This window comes from Rhipicephalus microplus, chromosome 3, assembly GCF_043290135.1.
Source record: "Rhipicephalus microplus isolate Deutch F79 chromosome 3, USDA_Rmic, whole genome shotgun sequence".
NCBI classification, from domain to species: domain Eukaryota; kingdom Metazoa; phylum Arthropoda; class Arachnida; order Ixodida; family Ixodidae; genus Rhipicephalus; species Rhipicephalus microplus.
The window spans coordinates 3,798,690-3,818,014 of NC_134702.1; positions in this window are offsets into that span (position 1 = coordinate 3,798,690).

Here is a 19,325-nt window from a genome sequence, read left to right on the forward strand (position 1 = left end):
TCCCTGTGCGACGTACTGTGCGTGCCTTTTCCCCCTTTCCAAAGTTTAGAGGGAGGTGGTGTGTGACTTAGCCTATTCGAGGGCGGAGTGGAAGACGACAATCCTATTGGAGAATCCGGCACTCAATTGTTTTTCCTTGCGAGGAATCTCGGAACGCGGAGGAAGTAAAACGCGAGCGCAGAGACACTCGTGTGCTTCATCTGTTTCATGTTGCGTCACGTTAAGGGCCGTTACACGCGCTACCCGCACAGCCGCAACGCACGTGCCGGCACACCAGCCGCACCCAATTGGAGGGTGAAAGAGCGTTGCCAATTGGCTTATTTGTCCTGCGCTTGCGTGAGGGAAGGGTCCCGGCACGTGTGTTGCGGCTGTGCGGGTAGCGCGTGCTGTTTTCAAAACGAATTGCCTCCCTGCTTTACCTTCACGCAAAGGCTTCAGCGAAGTCCGCTCGGCTGCTCACCGCTCTTCGCCACCGCTACCATCGCGACACAGCAAATTCCCAACGGCATGCCATCCCGCCGGCGCTTAGAATATCTAATCTGCCAGTCGATGTCAGCTGCAATGAATAGCACAACATGACTGCCACCTACACAAGCTCGTAGCGTCGCCTACTGATTACATAATTGACGATGACTGCTGGTCCTGCTCAGTAAACAATGAACCTGCAAGTCGTTACGAAACGTCCAATCATTTCATCTGATTTGGTGAGAGACCATGTTTCATCTCGTTAGACAATAAACAAAAACTCTTGATATATATATATATATATATATATATATATATATATATATATATATATATATATATATATATATATATATATATATATATATATATATATATATTGTCATTATGATGATGATGATGATGATGATGATATACGCACTAGACCTTGACTTCGAACATAGTGCCGGCAGGACATTTCTGCTGTGCGTTGTTGAACCATCCAGCCACTCAAAACTTGTGAAAAAAAAGGGTAAAAAGCACGTGCTTTAAGAATGTTTTGCGGAAGTCTTGCCATCATTTAGTACAAGAAATCTTGCAAGCCCAACTTGGTCGTCTACAGCAGGCTGGGTATCCAGATTGCATCACTAGATCTGTGGTTAACTCTCTACTGAGATCAGTCAAGAAGGAGCAAGAGCAGCGAAAATCCTAGAATGAAAATGGGACACTATGCACGACTGCAGCGATACTGTACTTTCATGACGTCTCCCATTGCCTGAAAAAGATTGGGGGCCGTGTTGGAGTGAAAGTGGTTTATACAGCACCCCGAAAGTTGTGGTCTCTTTGCAAGATAACAAAGAAAATTGTGAATGAAACAAGTGCGTGCACAACTTATAACAAAAACAAATTTGTGGATTGCATTGTAAAAGTTCTGTACGTGATTTCACTCACATGGGAAAAGAAATACGTAAGCAAGACGGGCAGGTGCTTGAACGGAAGACAGCGGAAGCACTACAACAATGTGTACAAATCGGTGCAAGGCCACCTATGATTGTATTGTAGAGATTGACTGTTACTCTAACCATTCGAGAGCAGCGTCGGCATGCTCACCTCGCTGTCGCCATCACGTTGTCGCTACCACGTTAGGTTTTCATGTTGGGATCCGCCCTTCTTCAATCTGGCATCCCACAAACTCAGACTCACTCATTAAATATATATTGCACTTTGGACTCGCGTGCATTGAGACTCCCCTAAATTTTTTGAGCAGGACTCGCTTGACCTCACACTCACGAAAATTTTCTTCCACCATACTCACACGGGTACAAATTCATCGAAGTCAGTCATTGTAGTCGCGACTACACAACGCTAATGGACCCCGTCAGTGCAGTACTATTTTTGAGGTGAGGGGCCCGTCTGCGTGGTGGCATAAAGATTACGATGGTGACAGGGCCCGTTACCGTAGTGACATCGTAACCGTGACGGAGAACGTCATCATAGTGATTCAGGTATAGCGATGGGCACCGTCACTGTAAAGCAGTGACTGCGGGGGGGGGGGGGGGTCGTCACCGTGGTGTTATAGTGGGGGTGAGAGGGCCCGTTACCGTAAGTGTGTGGTCATCATGGGCGCCGCTGTCCGGCTGTTGTAGTGGCGTGTAGTAGGAGGGGTGGTCGTGCCGCTGGTTGTTGGTTCGAATTTTGTTTTTTTAAGGGCGAAGCTCCTTATAACGGCACCCGTTCGTCCCCGTAGTATGTAACAAGTATAACATTTTGACCTCCAAGGTGGTGCTGGTGAGAGACTTCTGTGCGTTGTTGAACAATAAAAAATAGTGCTCAATGAACATGTCAATGGCTACTAATGGGAAATGAGAGACAGGAGCATTCGGCTTTTAGTTAACGCGCAGGCTGCGATCACCATTAGCAGCCATTGGCATGTACATTTAGCACGATCTGACAAGAAAGGGTTGCTACGTTATACTCGCTGGGTGTAACCTCCTTAGCTTTAGAAAGGTTTAGCGAGCGTTGAGCCGCAGTGCCATGAATACAGTGAACTAGTATATACCATAAACTCGAGGTGGTTAAAGGTGCGAAGTGGACCCGAAGCGCAAGCCGTAAGAAAGTGTGCGTGTGCCACCTCTCGTTTAGTCCTTGGAATGTCCGCTGGATGGCGGTGCTTCTATATGGGGAATATATGATGAAAAGATGCGAGATGGTGGTACTTGGAGTGTTGAATAGATGGACGAACGGACACATAGGCAGATGCATGGATGGACGCATGAACGGACGCAGGAGCGGCTGCATGGACAAACGCAGGGACGGACGCACGAACAGACGCACGTACGGACGGGCTGATGGACGCATGGACGGTCACACTGACGGACGCATGGACGGACGGAAGCAAGAACGAATGGACGGACGAATTCTTCGCCCCACTCTCCATCATTCACTTTGTGGATATGCTGCCATTTTTTTTTATTTCTTACTTTTCTTCCTTTTTTTTTTTTCAATTTCATGCTGCATGAAAATCGTGCCGCTGTCTGTGGTGGTTGTTAGACAGCCCTACCATGTGGATTTCGTGGCGCAGAGTCGTTGGTGTCTGTTTTTATTTCCTGCTTTAATCTATTGTTTAAGGTATTGTTACTTATTTTGCTTAGCAGGCTTTACCGTGAAGATGCACCGATACGGTGGGTACACCCACATCGCTATCTGGGTGTAATCATTGATCATTGCCTTTCTTGGAGTCCTGCTGTTAAAACTGTGAGGCGAAAATCACTGTCCCTGTTAAGTATGCAGCCACCTTGACTGCTAAGGGTGATGACATTGATCAGAAGACGACACTACACGTTTACCAATCAGCTCTACTCTCTTGCGTGATGTATGCCTTGCCAGTCTTGAATGTACAGCCTGCTTTAATGACTCAGCTGGAACGGGATCTACGTGTTGCTCTCCGAGTACTGTTTGGCTTACCTCGTGAAGCATGTACAATCCATCCCACTATACTGACTGAAGCACACCTGTTGCCGCTAAGGCTGCACGCTGACCAAAGAGCGCTACATCATATTGAGCGTCTGAGCCGAGCCCCAGATGGCAAGACACTCCTTAACAGGCTGTTACAGTGCCCACTTTCTCTAATGGGCCAAATGGCGGCTTTGTTTAATCACATTACTGGCGATTCCGGTGGAACTATTGAGTTGCCAACATCGACAGAGCACAGCCCATGTGCCTTCCCTACCCATCTGGCAATTCCAGGAATACGCAAAAAGTGAGACCAACCTGTTTTGGAACTATACCAATTAGCCCACTCACACTTATTGGAAAACTTCGAAGACTATGCAAAAGTATTTACGGATGCTTCAGTACGCAGTGATGGCCTGAGCGCTTCTGCATCTTTCTTCTTCCCTTCAACCGATATCAGGCGGTTGTTTAAAATACTCGACGCCTCATCGTCGGTGACGGCCGAGCTAGCAGTGATTGATGTCGCCCATAAGCACGTACAAGAAGGGTTACCATCATCGAAGGTTGTCATCCTCACCGACTCTAGTGGGGCCCTTAGCCGACTCACCAGCAGGGAAACTGCCAGCCCTATTATTCTAAGCAGCATCATGTAATTCATTAACAATATTCTGTCACGTCGGGTATGCCTGGCTGCACAGTGGGTACCTTCGCATGTGGGCTTTGCGGGCAATGAAGAACCTTGCTTCGTCATGCAACCATGATGGCTGGGACTGTCCGGCAACTCTATGTACGATGGACAACACTCGTCTGCTTATATGCCGACACCTCCTAAAGCAATATCCAGAACAGCGTGTGGCGAATGGATCGTTCCCTCCCTGTGTTCGTGGCCGGGGCTTGCCTCGTCGTTCCCGAGCGCTGTTGTACAAACTTAGAGCGGGCTCTGTGCTGGTGCGTGAACAATTAGGCCATCAAGGGCGTGTGGACAGTCCGTTGTGTGCAATTTGTGGCTCCTGCGAGACACTTGGGCCTCTCGTAGAGACTGTCCCACATTTGCTACGCAGTGGTTTTTGCTAATTAAGGAATATAAATTCCTAGGACTTAAGTGTACGACCCTAGACAACTACCTCATTCCGAGTGATTGTGCTTCCCGACGTGTCCAGGTCCACCGAGCTCTCCTTACATTTATGAACCAAACGGACCTGGCCACCCGCTTATAGACGGTCTTTTTTATTATTTTCATTTATGTTTTTTTACTCATACTTGTCGAAGTCTTCGTCATTTTTTTCCCTCCCTCCTGTTCTTTCCTCTTTCTCCCCTCTAATCTTTGTTTCCTCTGTTTGTTCCCTCGTCCTGAAATAGTGAGCAGGCGTTGTGCCCCTCCAGGCGGCAGTTGCCAGCTTGCTCTTTCCTTCTTTCCACTGTGTCCTTGTGTATCTGTGTATGCAAATAAAATAAATACTTACGTTTAATTGAGAATCTAGTTAATACATTGGGCATATAACTCACTTTTTTATGTCCGACATGTAATGAACACCTTTCTTCGATGATTTCCGATCTATACTGCGATGCAAGAGCAGATTCTATTGTACCTTTTTTTTTCTGGTGTATGAGACGCGTTTTTTTTCCAAAATTTTCCAAAATCACGTCAAAACTGATTAGCCTTTTCAGTAAACGACTGGAGCAATACGATGCGAATAATGCGTCATAATTATAAGAACGAAGACTCATTGCGTCGACACTACAATTGCACAACAAAAACAAAAATACATAATGTCGCCGTGTGAGTTTTCACCTCACGGAAGCTGCGCGATTTTCGGAGGGTGTAGTCAGTGAAATCGGTGTAAGATGTCGATAGGTGCGCCAATCCGACCCAATCCAACTTCGGCTCTGCTTCGGCCGCTGTTGCATGCTGTTGTTCATAGAGTCGGGCCAGTCGCCATTTGCAGTCTTACTCGTTGGGTTGATCTGCGTCTTTCTTATTGTCAGCTGTAGTATACCGGCTACGCGGAAAAATTACACGGCAAAGTTTAAGCTTACCGCTGTGAAGTATGCTGAGGAGTACGGGAACCGGGGCAGTGGGCCATCATTTCGACGCCACCGAAAAGATGATCCGTTCATGGCGACAGTCTACTGGCAAGTTTCAGGCCATGAAGAGCGACAAGAAAGCTGACCGCAGCAAGAAGGCACAATGGCCAGTCCTTGAGGGATGTCGGCACACATGTATACTGAAGCAGCTTGCCCAATGTAAGGCGATGTCGACAGTGCAGCTGCATCTGAAAGCGTAGGTTCTAGCGAAGGAGATGGTGCCGTTGACTTCGTTGGCAGGCCGTCCTGGTGTTCAAGATTTACGCGTCGCAAAGTGCCAGAAATGAGGGCCCGCCAAGCATATGCCAAAATCTGCCAACTGACTCAAGGGCAAGCTCGAGAGGTTCCAGGCTTTCATAAAGAAAGCCATTGAAGACGATGGCATAAGCGATGGCTATATAATAAATATTGATGAGGTGCCAGTAACGTTTGACACCCAGTGGAGAGGAGTGTGGCACGGAAAGGTGGCAAGGCCGCAACCATCGAGACTACCGGCCATGAAAAAGCGCACTTCACGGTTATGCTCGCGTGTTGCACCGATGGGCAAAAACTGCCAATGCTTAAATTTGAGTTGAAGAAGAGGCCGAAAGAGGCCTTCCTGTCTGTCGTCGTCATAGAAACGAAAGGTTGGATGAACGAAGAAATGATGGGCTCGAGAAATCCTTTTCTAAGTGGCTGGATGGTTTTTCTCATGCGAAAAAAGGCTCCTGGATAGAATGCATATACTGGAGCTGATGTTGAAACGCGTTTAGGCAAAGAACTTGCCGTTATCTCATGCGGGATGGAAAAAATGCTTCAGCCGCTGCACATTTCAGTGAACCGCCATTTCAAAGCTATTTTGCGACACCTATGAAAGTCGTGGATGTCCAACAGTGAGCACAGCTACACTGCAACCGGACACATGAGGCATGCTTCATTTCGCGAAGTGGGTGCGCAAAGCCTGGTGCGCAGTGTCACAGTCCACCGTAATTGCAGGGTTCCGCAAGGCAGGCCTGCTAGCATTCTCGGCCCCTGACCTCGATGATGACAGCAGCAGCAGCGATTCCACAGACGAAGCGGAGGAGGTCCCAGTGTCGCTGCTGCCAGAGCTTGCTGAGCTATTCAAAGCGCGTTGGAAGACGAGGACTTTGAGAGCTTCGAAGAATAAAGTGTTTTTCTTGCAGTCTTGCGGGACGTTTCAGTTGGTGTGCATTACTTTTTATTTAAGTTTGGCGTTGTATAATTTTTCTTACGGACTAGCGCTCAGAAATGCAACTACGGCATGTCGCAATGTTCGATCGACCGCACGTTATGAAGTTTCTTTGCGGAAAGCACGTAAATGCAGGAGCGTCTTATACACTGTTGCGTATGATATATCGATATTTGCGTGGAAACTTGCGAAAAGTGAGGGCTGCGTCCTATACAAAGGGTTCGTCTTATACACCTAAAATATAATATATGTGTGTTAATTAGCTTTATTATCACATTAAACAACTACCCTCGATGGGGTTACTTTTTCTTTGCACTGATACTGTACCTCCAACTAATAATTTGTTACACATAATGTCATGTTCCCAAATCACTCCGTTCCACCTATCTTTTGTGTCGCTCTATCAAGGGGACATATGCATGGGCTGATGCCGAACTTTGTGCAGGTCAGCATAGAATGCGTACAAATGTGAAAACAATGAAAGCTTCTCTAATCACTTCGGTAAAAGCAAGAACAGCAGCGCTATGTTGAAGTCCCTCACTATAGGCATGCCTTGTTAAAATGGGCACCTCATAATTACAACAATATGACTGGATCATGTTAAGCTGTATTAATTGCCTCGATGCAGTAGTGTCTGTGCACGGGCTTTTAATGGTGAAAACTCGCTACACTTGCAGTACTGCAGTGAATGTCGTCGTGTGGGGAGCTCAGACCAGGGCTCTGTGGCAGCTGCTGCTCAGCGAGCCGGGTCCGTCAGCGAGAACATCGGCTCAACTGATGTTTAGGCTCGATCTCGCTTGCCAGCGGCTCCTCCCATCGCTCCGCTGTAGGATGGTGCCCAACGTGATTCCCTCTTTAGAATGGGCAACATTACTGTTAACAATATTGAAAGCAGAAAAGAAAGAGAAAACTTTAGTTAGTCTCCACGACTCGAAGTGATGTTGCCCATCAACAACGTATACCCGCTGCGCTTCAAAACATCAGCGCGTTTTGACTAATAACTGGCACGTGATCTTCTTGCAAAAAAGCACTACGTATTGCAACTCCTTGAGAACAGTAACGTCAATATTGAAGCATTAGCATGAAAAAAGGGTGAGAAATAACAAGACGGGATTCGAGCTGGCGACCTGCGGCGCGGCCGCGTCCCCGATTGCGTTCGGCGCACTGCGCCACCGGGCCGGCTGGACAGTGGCGTCTCGGGGGACGGTGAATTTATGGCAACGGGCCCTTCTATTTTTATCATTGCTCTGCGGTGGCGGGCCCTCTCACCGTAGCTTTTGCATTACGGTGATGGGGCCCTTCGATATAGCTGCATTGCTGTTATGACAGGCCCCGTCACCGTAATCACGGTTACACTGCGCTTACGGGCCTCCTCACTTTAACGACATTGCTGCACCGACGGGCCCCGTAACTAGTGCTATTTGACGACGTTGACGGGCCTCTTCAATTTAGAGGGCCCGTAAACCACTCAGAGGTCAGTTGAATTATGTTGTGGTGTGGAAAATTTGCTCGAGTGTACGACGAACACGGAGCCGTGAGAATTTTTCAAAACGCTGCATTAATAACGGAGTTAGACGCGTTTGATTATCAAAACCGTGACGACCACACCTCTCGCTCTCTCCTGCGCTTCCCTCCGCTGATATTCTCTACCACGCCGCTTTGTCCTCTCACCGAGCGCCTAATGATTGATTGATTAAAACTTATTTTGGTCCTGAGAAGACGCAGGGGAGACCCCGCGCCACCCGGATAATCCCACGTATGGACCCTCAAGCCAAGCTTGGCGGGCCGTTCACGGGCACTCTGGACGGCCAGGGTTTAATCGTTAAGTTCGGGGCAGCGTAAAAGCGCAGCCCACCTATCCTCGCTGAGGGCGGAGCCGATGGCTTCAAATTCCCACAACACATGATTGAATGTTGCTAACAGTCCACAGGCGGGGCAATCCGCACTTGGATACCATTCAGGGTACATGGCATGAAGAACCACAGGGTTAGGATACGCACTGGCTTGCAATAGTCTAAGGATAACTGCCTGCGCCCTGCACAAGGCAGGGTGTGGGAGGGGGAATAACCTTCTTGACATATAGGAGGGCTTCGGTATTTCGTTGAACGTAAGTAAGGGTTCCCAGCGAGGTCGAGGGACTGCGGAGGCGGCGCGGTCAGTGGGTCCTCGCGCGGCCTCGTGTGTGCCCTCGTTAGGGTTAGAGGTAGAGCCCTCAATCGACCCCAGGTGAGCGGAAAACCAGGTGAGAGAATGGGGCGTGATACTCTTGACGCTTTGGAGAATGCGGATGGCCTGAGGGGCTACCATCCCGGTTTCGTAGGCTTCGATAGCCGCCTTTGAATCCCCGTATATTGACTCTCTGCGACTATCTAGCATAGCCAGCGCGATTGCAACCTGTTCGGCTATCACGGGCTTCGATGCGCGTACTGGGGTGGAGCAAGTGAGTCTGGAATTTGAGTCGACGATGGAAACAGCGAATGCCTTTTGTAGGAAATATGGCGCAGCATCCACAAAGCTTAAATTAGTGGGGTTGATACGAACGTGCTCGAGAAGAGATCTACCCCTGGCCCTACGTCGGCCGACATTGTGCGCAGGGTGCATATGCGGTGAATCGGTGCGATGCGCAGTTGCGACCAGATGTTTCTGGGAATCTGCAGGAAATCTGGGCACTGGTCAATAGAGTTGAGGCCCAAATCATCGAGTATCTTGCGGCCCGATTTGGTTCCCGAAAGCCTAAGCAGCTGTGAGCGCTCTTGCGCCTCGATTATCTCTTCCAGTGTATTGTGAACACCGAGCTTGAAAAGGTTTTCAGTGCGAGTGCTTACAGGCAAGCCGAGCGCGAGCTTGAATACCTTTCATATGAGGGAATTGAGCTTACTCCACTCTGCAACATGCCAATTATGCATGGCCGGCGAGTGCGAAAGGTGGCAGAGCACAAACGCATGTATGATGCGGATGAGACTGTCTTCCTTGATTTTCCGGTGTCTGTTGGTGATCCTTCGGATGAGGCCGAGAGAACTTTTCGTCTTGGTAGGGATCTGTCTGAGTGCAGCTACGTTAGCACCGTTGGATTCGATATACATTCGCGATATTCGGAGCGAATCCATTCTGGGCACTGGGGACCCGTCACCAGTGAAAAGCCGCATTTCACTTTGAGACGCAGGTTTCCAGTCACGGTGGCCGCCACCTCGGGGTCTTTTCTTGTAGAGCAGAAGATCAGATTTCGATGGGGAGCCCCTGAGACCGGTGGGACGGAGGAAACCGGTCTCAGGAGGTTCGGTCACGTCGATTGCGCGCTGCATGGCTTCCTCAACTTGACCACCGCTCTTGCCGGTGCACCAGATGGTTACATCATCTGCGTAGATGGTATGATTGATTCCTTGAACCTTCGTGAGTTCCTTGGAGAGCCCGATCATCACGATGTTAAATAGAGTCTGTGAAATGACTGAGCCCCGAGGCGTGCCGCGTGAATCGAGGTTTACCTCTCGTGAGAAGTACCCTTCGATCTTGAGCTTGGTATTTCTCTGGCAAAGAAAGGATCTCACGAAGTTGTAGCCCCTCACCGAGCACCTCTCCCAATCTCGCCTGGCGTGCGTCATCGCTGACGCGTTGTTTGAAGCACTGTCTACTTCTGGTTGCTGCGACTTTGTCTGTTGCGTTAGTTGCGGATGCCAGCCATATTTACGCAATACTAAGGTGATAGCTAGGCACAGCAATCACATGACGCGCGAAATGATTGAGGTATCCGAGATTATCCGCTTAGAAGATGATTGCGTCTATATAGCTTCTTTGACACTAACGCAGAAATAAATTATGTATCTTAACCCGTAATGCAAGATGTGTAATATACGCGTATTACTTCGACATGACTGGTCATTTCAATTGCACTGTATAATATTTTTGTGATTCGTTTTTGCAAACCTTCTTTAACCATGAAACGCGATTGCATAAAAGCATCATGTGTCTGCTTAATAATCTCTGCTGAAATTTTGCGCTTGTGTCCGTCTAGTCCTTCATTCCAAGTGTTCGTCTTTTAAGCAGTGCGCAATAAGGTGACAATGAATAGCTACCAACTCGCCCAAGCGACTGCGCTTATATTTTATGTTGCCGCAGGCTCTATAGAATAATTTCCTTGCTTTCCCCACGTACGAAGCGTGACAATCACCACGTGCTATGAAGTCAACCAGTCCATGCGATTTTCCTTCGGCCAGACTGTCTTTTGGGTACGAAAAGGAGCATAGGGCAGAAATCCACCTTCTGCAAATAACTCCATGAAAAAGCATGTTTCTGCAGCTTGTCATGACAGATTCCGTAGCTTTCTTCAAGCGTTGTGTGGCGATAGTACAAAACTTGTCGCATGGCGTTGGGGCGTTTCAGAAGTTTCTATCCGCGATATCTACAAAAGCAAAGCGATTTCACCCTTCATTTCTTTGTCATACTCTGCAGGCGGACAGCTCTTCGACGCTGTGACGAAAGAATTCATAAGGGTGAACTCTGAGAAAACCCACGATTGAAAAACTTAGAACATTTCCCCGAAAAAACCCTGGTGGTTGGCGTCACGGGTTGAATGGCGCTAACGTGGGTGTTGTGGTGAGCACTGGAAGATTCATTTGAAGCGATGGCTGGCATATATGTCTTGTAGGTGACACGTACTGAGATGTTTCAACGCGTACGTTAGACACGCGCCAGGCGTGAACGGGCGAGTCGGCGGCGTAGCGAGCGGTAGTCGCGGCAGGTGTTAATGTACGTGCACACTGGCGGGAAGCATGCCGCGGCGGTGTCCCACTTGTCGGTTTGTCCACTCGGCAGCCAGCGGCACGCTGTCCACATTAGTGGCGCCGCGAGAAAAGCGAGACAAGAACGGACATGTCGAGGCACGCGCCTAAAGCCTCTAGATTTACGCGCGCCTACATGCTAGCTGCTGGCTCGCGACTTGTTTTCTCTACGACAGATGGAGAGAGGAAAAGGCATGGGTTAGGAGGCACCGCTGGTGTGAGGAGGAAGGGAGGACAGGCGGGCGCTCATTGGCGGTTTGCTTGCGTGGGAGCTGGTGGCAGTTGCGAAAATAGCCAGAAAGCGATTCTGTTGGATGGCAGAACTTCCACGACGCTCTGCGGGAGAAGGAAAAGGGATGTCTCGCGTGCGGTGAGCGGCGTGCGGCAGAATCGCCCGCCGCCAGTGTGTTCGTACCCTCAGGCCGCGTTCACACTTGGCCTCGAAAAGAGCGAGACCAGCGAAACTCTCCGGAGACTGGCTCGTTCCGCCGCCCAAGCAGCCGGAAAACCACGCCGCGCGGCCAGCGTTCAAGAATCGCTCCGAGGCCGATTTTTCCGCCTCGCGAAATCGCATCCGGTTTCCGCTTCACAGCCTTAGCTGTGCTAGATCAAACCCCGTGACTTAACCAGCCGGCCGCAGATTCAACATGGTGGCACAGGCGTCGGCGGTACCTTGCGTCGGCTCAAATCGCAAACTATCCGAGCAGCACGATGAAGCTTAGTGGCCTCAACGAGGACGCGATCATCGAGAGCCTGATTTGGCTTATGATCGCCGAGAAATCTGGAAGTACACGGTGCAGCGGAAGCGAGTTGACATGCCCCAACATATCTCGTTGTTGTGTACAGCCGGTTGGTGCTTCAGCCGGCTGGTACAGCCGCTGGTGCGTTCGCCTGTGTCATTTCTGCTGGCATATCTCCCGAAACAACGTTTGAAAAGGTTCGAGCTGTTTCTTCGCACTATTTTGTGTCAATAACTATGGTATGAGCTTTATTTCTCAGAAAGCAGGCAAATTCGAATTAATTGTCAAGGTAACAGTGGCGGCGGGGTGGGGCAGAACGAATGTGAACAACATGAACGTGCGCGGTCGTGGTTTTCCGGCCGCTCTGGCGTTTTCGTTTTCTCTTCACTTCCCAGGTGTGAACGTGGCTTTACGGCCGTTCTATGCACTCGCCGCACAGCCGCAACGCACGTACCGGCACACCTGCCGCACCCAAGCGAAGGGTTACCCGCACAGCCGCAACGCACGAGCCGGGACCTCAACCACACGCAAGCGGGAGACAATAAGCCAATTGGTGACGCTGCGGAGGGTGAAAGAGCGTCTCTAATTGGCTTACTTGTCCTCCGCGTGGAACCGCCCTTACAGGCTCGTTCATACCGAAAGCGGGGCGGCCAATGCGGTGAGGGACAACACGGAAAGTGGGAAAAACCTCCTCTACAGGTGGTCAGAGTGGGAGAAAAACCAGGCGGCAATGCCGATCGCTCCCCGGCCCATTTTTTGCCACCCGCCGAGGCTCATCGCCTTGCCGCAGCCAATCAGAACGCCACGCGCTGGATGCGAAGTGGTGTGCCTTTGTGAGAAGCATTGCTGCGTCATAGCGACACGCGCTCAGAAGCGCGAGGTGCTTGCCTCTTCTGCCACGGGGCCTGGCGAAGGAGGTACGCGGTCTGAACAGGTTCAAGCACTTGTCGCATCTCCTTCTAAGAGCCCGTTTGGCCGCTTGGGCACGCCGCCTTCGGTGTGAATAAGCGGCACCGGTGAACGGACCGGGCAGCAGCTGCGGGCGTCGCGGCAAGCGTGTGGCAGGCGTGAGAAAGTGACGTCAGCGTGCACTGCGAGGGGAGCATGATGTCAATGCGCAGCAGCGGTGTGACCTACTTAGCACCGCGCCAACACCTGCGGGGCATTGTATGGAAGGACAGCGTGACACAGGCTAGTCAAAGAGTGGCGGCGCATGTAAAACCAGTGCCTGCGAAAAATTGCGTGAAATGGCTCGTTTGACGCTCGTGAGAAAAACACTCACGCTCGTGTTTTATAATTTTCACCTGCAAAATACGGATGCTATTGTGGGACTATATTTTACAGCGGTGGCACACATCCAGTTTGGCATCGTAGCCTTTCCTTCATTGCAAAAAAAAAAGTTGTCCACGAGTATACCGTCCACGCATACGTCCACCTGTCCGTCCGCCCGTATATATTTGCCTCTCTGTCCGTCCGTGCTTCCGTCCTACTGCGTGCTGTTTATACTTGCCGGTGACTTCAACGCATATTAACGTTAGTAACTAGACACCCTTAAGAAAAGGGTTGTAGTACCTATTAACTTTGGTTTACTAGCTACTTAATCACATATGTTACTAACCGCTTAGTAAGCGAAGTTAGTAACGTGGAGGATAGTATCCGTTACTACCTCCACCGTTACTAATGAAATTAGTAATGATAACAAGCGTAGGCAATGACGCTCGCTTACAAAGAAAACGTACTATATCCGCGATCATTTCGCACCACGAATCACTCGTTTCATACTCGTCCTATTCGCAAGCATCAACATTTTGATACATCACTGAGAAATTACGCACATAATGTCATAAATGAGAACAGCCCACATACGCAAGTCCACGTGACAAGTGCAGTTCTTAGCGATTCCAGGAGTATTTATAGCTCTACCTTTGAGCGAAGCAGCTGGTGCCGGTGGGTGGCTATGCTGTAGGATGAATAATTTCAGTTAGTTGCTTTTATTTATATAGCGCACAATTTTTTAGGTGCGCGAGGTAACGTAGCGTAAGACTTTCAATCAAGAATGTTACGAAATACCATAGGTTATGTCTATTTTGCATAATACCGCCTCAACAAAGCGTAATATATGTAACAGATGAGAAATGGCGTCAGTCAGAACAATAGTTTATTCTAACTCCTCGTCTTTCTCATCCTTCTTTCCCCCATTCAACCGTGAACCGTGACACGTTTTTCCCTCCCCCGAGAGAGCGTCAACTTATTGGGACAATAGTAGCGGTGCAGTTTACTGACGTGCACAACGACAGTAGTGGTGGTGGAAGAAACATTTTATTAGAGAAAATGTGCCAGAGAGTTGTGGAATATTGCACGCTTGATTGGCAAGACCCTATTTCGGGATGCCAATGAAGTTGGCGGCTGCTCGAGCGCGCCTCACCAAGGAGTGTTGAGCATCCTAGGTCGAGAAGCTGAGCAGCTACTCCTCCCAAGTCCCTCTAGTTTGGATGGGAAAAGTGGGTGAAAAAGGAAGGAGGTAAGTTGGGCACGAAGAAGCAACATGGTAGGTGTCGGCCAGGGCCTGGAAAGTTGAGTAGGTGCCACTGATTTCCGGCGAAAAGTGCCTGGTGACCGCCGGACTGAGGTAGGTGTTCGTCTGTAGGCGGCGTAGTATTCGCTCGCCCGCTTTCTCCAGAACACGTGCGGGGTCTGGTAGAGACGGCGCGAAGCCCGGTAATAGGCAAGAATTTCACGAAAGCGTGTCAGATTCGCATTGCCAGATTCCGAGTCGGGACATGGAGGGGTAACGGCCCGGATGAGAGATGCGCGGGCAGTGGCGTTCGCCGCCTCGTTGCCTGTGTTAAGTTTGGCCTGGAAATTCATCTGGGCAGACGCCATGGTGCGTAAGCCGGTCCACTGGAGAGGCTCTCAATCCCTTCGGCACCCAGTCTACCAGACGCTGTCGAAGATTTGAGTAATTACCCAGACCATGTGACAAGCGAAGGCGAGTTCCTGACTTTCAAATACGGACCCTTTTGTCGTCTCTTCGAGCAGAAGCGGTGACTGATGCCCTCGGCGACTCATCGGGCGACGGGGAAGCTGGCGTGACCGGCGCCAGAGCTGACGGGGGAGCGGCGCTCTTTTTATTCTCAATCAAGTAGCCGACCGGCCGACTGCCTATGCCCGCCAGGCATTGTCCCTGCTAGCCGGATGATGAGACATCGTGTCGCCACGACGCCACGACGAAAGAGGACAACAAAGACAGCATCTTCCTGGAAGGGACCACGGCGGCCACGGCAAATCACCCCGCTAATTAGGCGAGCTGTGCGGCAGACCCTTTGATGTACGTTGTCAGGATCGTGGGAACTCTCGACTAGCGGCCCACACACGATGAGGAAGAGCCCTGCTGGCGCCACCTTGCAGTGCAGTGTTCACGTGGACCGTGCATGCTCGTCCCCCTCACCTGTGTGTGTGTGATTGGTGTTCCACTCGGAGAGGAGGAGCCCAACAGGGCTTAAAACGACGCCACAGAGTGCTGGACGTCGCTCTGAACTATGTAACGTTCAACCAGCACGCTCGTGGTTTGGGAAACGCCTAAGCTTTCTTTGCTGTAAATATGTGTAAATAGTACCATAAACCTGTTTGTTTTCCGTATCCTCTTCTTGTCAGCGTTCGTTTCCTCCACCCGGTTACACCACGCTACCACAAGAGACCGGGTAGTCCCCCATCCTTTACACCAGGCAGGCCCGAGTGGCCTGGGGTATATACTATTTGAATGGGGTGAGGGTTAAAGCGCCAAGAGGCTGCCCGAAGTAGGTGAGCTGCCAGTGGGGCGATGGGAGCCGGAAGGTATTTGGTAACAGACTGAGTGCGAGTCGGTCAGGATGATGCATTAGGTGGGATGCGAGAAGGCCGAAGCAATTGCAACGTCCTCAGCTTGCGTCACGGTGTTGGCTCTGAAGGAGAGGCCATCGACGTGTATTCCCTCTGTGATCGCGGCGGCCGCGAAGTGACCCGAGGGGGAGGAGCCCGAGACGTCTAAGTAGAAAATGACAGGACGATCGGAGTGTCACGCCTGAAGGGCCGCGGAATGTGCTAGTCTACAGCCGGGATGTAGCTTGGGGTTCATATTGCGGGGTAGTGGTTCCACCCATAGTTTTCGCCGCCAAAGTTCCGGCATGGGCATCGGAGTGTCTTTTTCGGAGATAGCATTGAGGCCAAGCCTGTGTAGCAGACGTCGCCCTGAGGGCGTCTGCGACAGACTATTAATTTGGCTAACACATTCAGCGTCTCGCAGCTTTGCAAATGAGTTTGTATCCCAAATGCCACGAGTCAGCTGTTGGAGATGGCATTGGGAAGGTCGATTGCACGTTTATATACTGAACGAAGGAGGACGCCCAGCTAGTGCTCGTGGTGACCACGCAGGCGAAGGTAAGGTCAGGCGTACAGGGTGCGACTGGTCACAAACGCACGGACCAACCACATGGACTGGGTCCCACGGAGGCCGCCACGATTGGTAGATACCCGCCGTATCATACGGCTCACCTGTTCTCTGGTGCGTCGGAGGCTTGCTATTGTGTCCTTATTATCCAAATATGATTTGGTGTGAAGCCAGAAAATAATAGTTTGCTCGACTGATGGAACGCGACCAAACGAAAGCAAAACCTGGGGTGGCGGTAAGTGGGATACCGAGAGAATAGCCGATTTAGGTGTAGAGCACTCTAGGCTGCATGAAGCAGCGTAGGCGTTCACCAAAAGGGCAGCCTTTTGTAGCGCTCTCCTATTGCTGCTGGGCAGCCGGTGTAGGTCCAAATTGTAATATCGTCGGCATATAGTGCGTGGTGTATTCTCTCGACCTCGTGCAGAAGGGAGGGAGGTTTTTCACGACCAGGTTAAAGAGTAGGGACGACAGGACTGAGTGAGTGAGTGAAACAACTTTATTGACGATCCTGCATAAAGGGAGAAGGGGTAGGGGGATTAAAGCGAGACACTAGCGTGCTCGGACGTCCCGGCGCAGCAACCTACTCGCGTCAAACCCGTGGGGACGCCGCTTTCGGCCGCTGGCGTTCCAGGATGCTAAGCACGTGCTGGACCACGTCTCTGTGGTTGCCTGGCTCTCGGATGATGATTTTTCTGCTTATGGCAGTTGGCATTACTTCTTGGTTACCCGGCGGTGGTGCACAGTCCCAGAGGAGGTGTCTCTGGGTGGCTCGTGCCTTCTGCAACTTGGGCTTTACCAAAGTGCCTAATAGGTATGAGCAATGTTCGATAAAATTGAGGCAGATGAAAGCGGCGCGATGAGATAAAAATGCTCGAATGTAATTAAAAGTCTTCTGACTGCAGTTTGTGGTTGAGAGGCTAGAAAAAATACTATTGTGCTTGATGTTTCCAAACGCTCCTCTAAGATCGAGAGGGAGCATGGCTTTATTATGGCGATAGCAATTATATTGACACTCTCGACTGGGTTTTGCCGTCAGCATCGATGTCATGCGCCGTATATATATAAACGCAAGAAAGAAAAAAATCCCAGAAGAACGACTCCGGTGCGGGGAACCGAACGTAGGACCACCGCGTCATGAATGTGAGGCGTTAACCACTGAGCCACCAATAGGTACCACCTTCAACGATCAAATGGCAAGCGGTCCATATCTACCACTTACCGCTCTTGGCGGGCATGTTTTCAGCATTATCAGCAAGATGGCGCTGTGAGCCCGCAGCGGCTCTCGTGACGACTGCAGGTAACATATACGTGACGACTAAAGGTAACAGGAATGCAGCAGTCATGAAAAATAAGACACTGTGGAATTACAATAGGTATGATTTTGTGAGAGGAATATGGAAAGGGGTCATGGTTCCTGGGCTGACGTTCGGCGATGCGGTCTTGTGCATGAGATCAGAAGTTCAAGCAAGATTAGAGATTAAGCAACGTGGAATAGGTAGGCTTGCTTTAGGAGCTCACGGGAATACACCAAATCAGGGAGCACAAGGTGATATGGGATGGAAATCATTTGAGGGCAGGGAAGCTAGCAGCAAGATAAAATTTGAGAAGCGATTGAGAGAAATGGGGGAAGAGCGTTGGGCTAGGAAGGTTTTCAGTCACTTGTACATGAAGAATGTCGATACAAAATGGAGGAAGCGAACCAGGAAGTTGACTGGTAAATACTTAAAAAACAGCAGGTGGCCAAACCAAAAAGAACTATCGGTTAAGAAGAAAGTGAAGGAAACGGAGACTGACATGTGGAGAATGGGCATGATTAAGAAGTCCGCACTAGAGATCTATCAAACTTTTAAGCAGGAAATTGCCAAGGAAAAGATCTATGATAATACTCGGGGTAGTTCTCTACTGTTTGAGGCCAGGACGGGAGTACTGCGGACCAAGACAGCTCGGGCCAAATACGAAGGGGTAGACACAGTATGCAGTGCGTGTGGAGAGGAAGAAGAAACTGCCGAACACTTGATAATGTTCTGTAAAGGGCTTCACCCTATAGTTCAGGATGATGGCGCAGAGTTTTTCAAAGCACTGGGATTTAGGGACAGCGAGGGCAAAGTAGACTTTAAGCGGGTAGACTTAACTAGAAGGAGGTTATCTCATTGGTGGCTAAAGTCAAGGCACGAGTGAAAATTAAACTCTTCACTGCAAAGTACGAATCCTCAAACTCACTTTTTAAGGGAAAAAATAAATATAGTTTTTGGTTCATTAGGTATTACGGCTTGGTGGCGCTAGCCACCGCCCGATCTAAAGGGTACAGCCATATCCATCCATCCATCCATCCATCCATCCATCCATATCATCTCTCACGCGTGCTTTGGTCCGCGTAGAGAATAAGGGGGTGTACGCTCGATCACGCACCATGATTTTGCAGTGAGGAAAATCGTACGTCTTGGCTAGCCATTGTGTTTCGTCGGAACGATTCTGTTGTAGTTACCGGGCGCACAAAGGTCACTGCATTCGTTGCACAGCCTCCGTTTGAGCAAAGGGTGCACTTTTCAGACACAACGAAGTAACAACTGAGACGCTTATTCGCGTTAATATGTACCTGTGAATACGTTTTATGCGTCTTTTGTGCGTGACGAATACGGGGCACGTTCCTATCTGTTTGTCATACTGCGCGCGACCTTCCAATTTGTTGCTATCGCGTTCATTGCTTCGCCTTT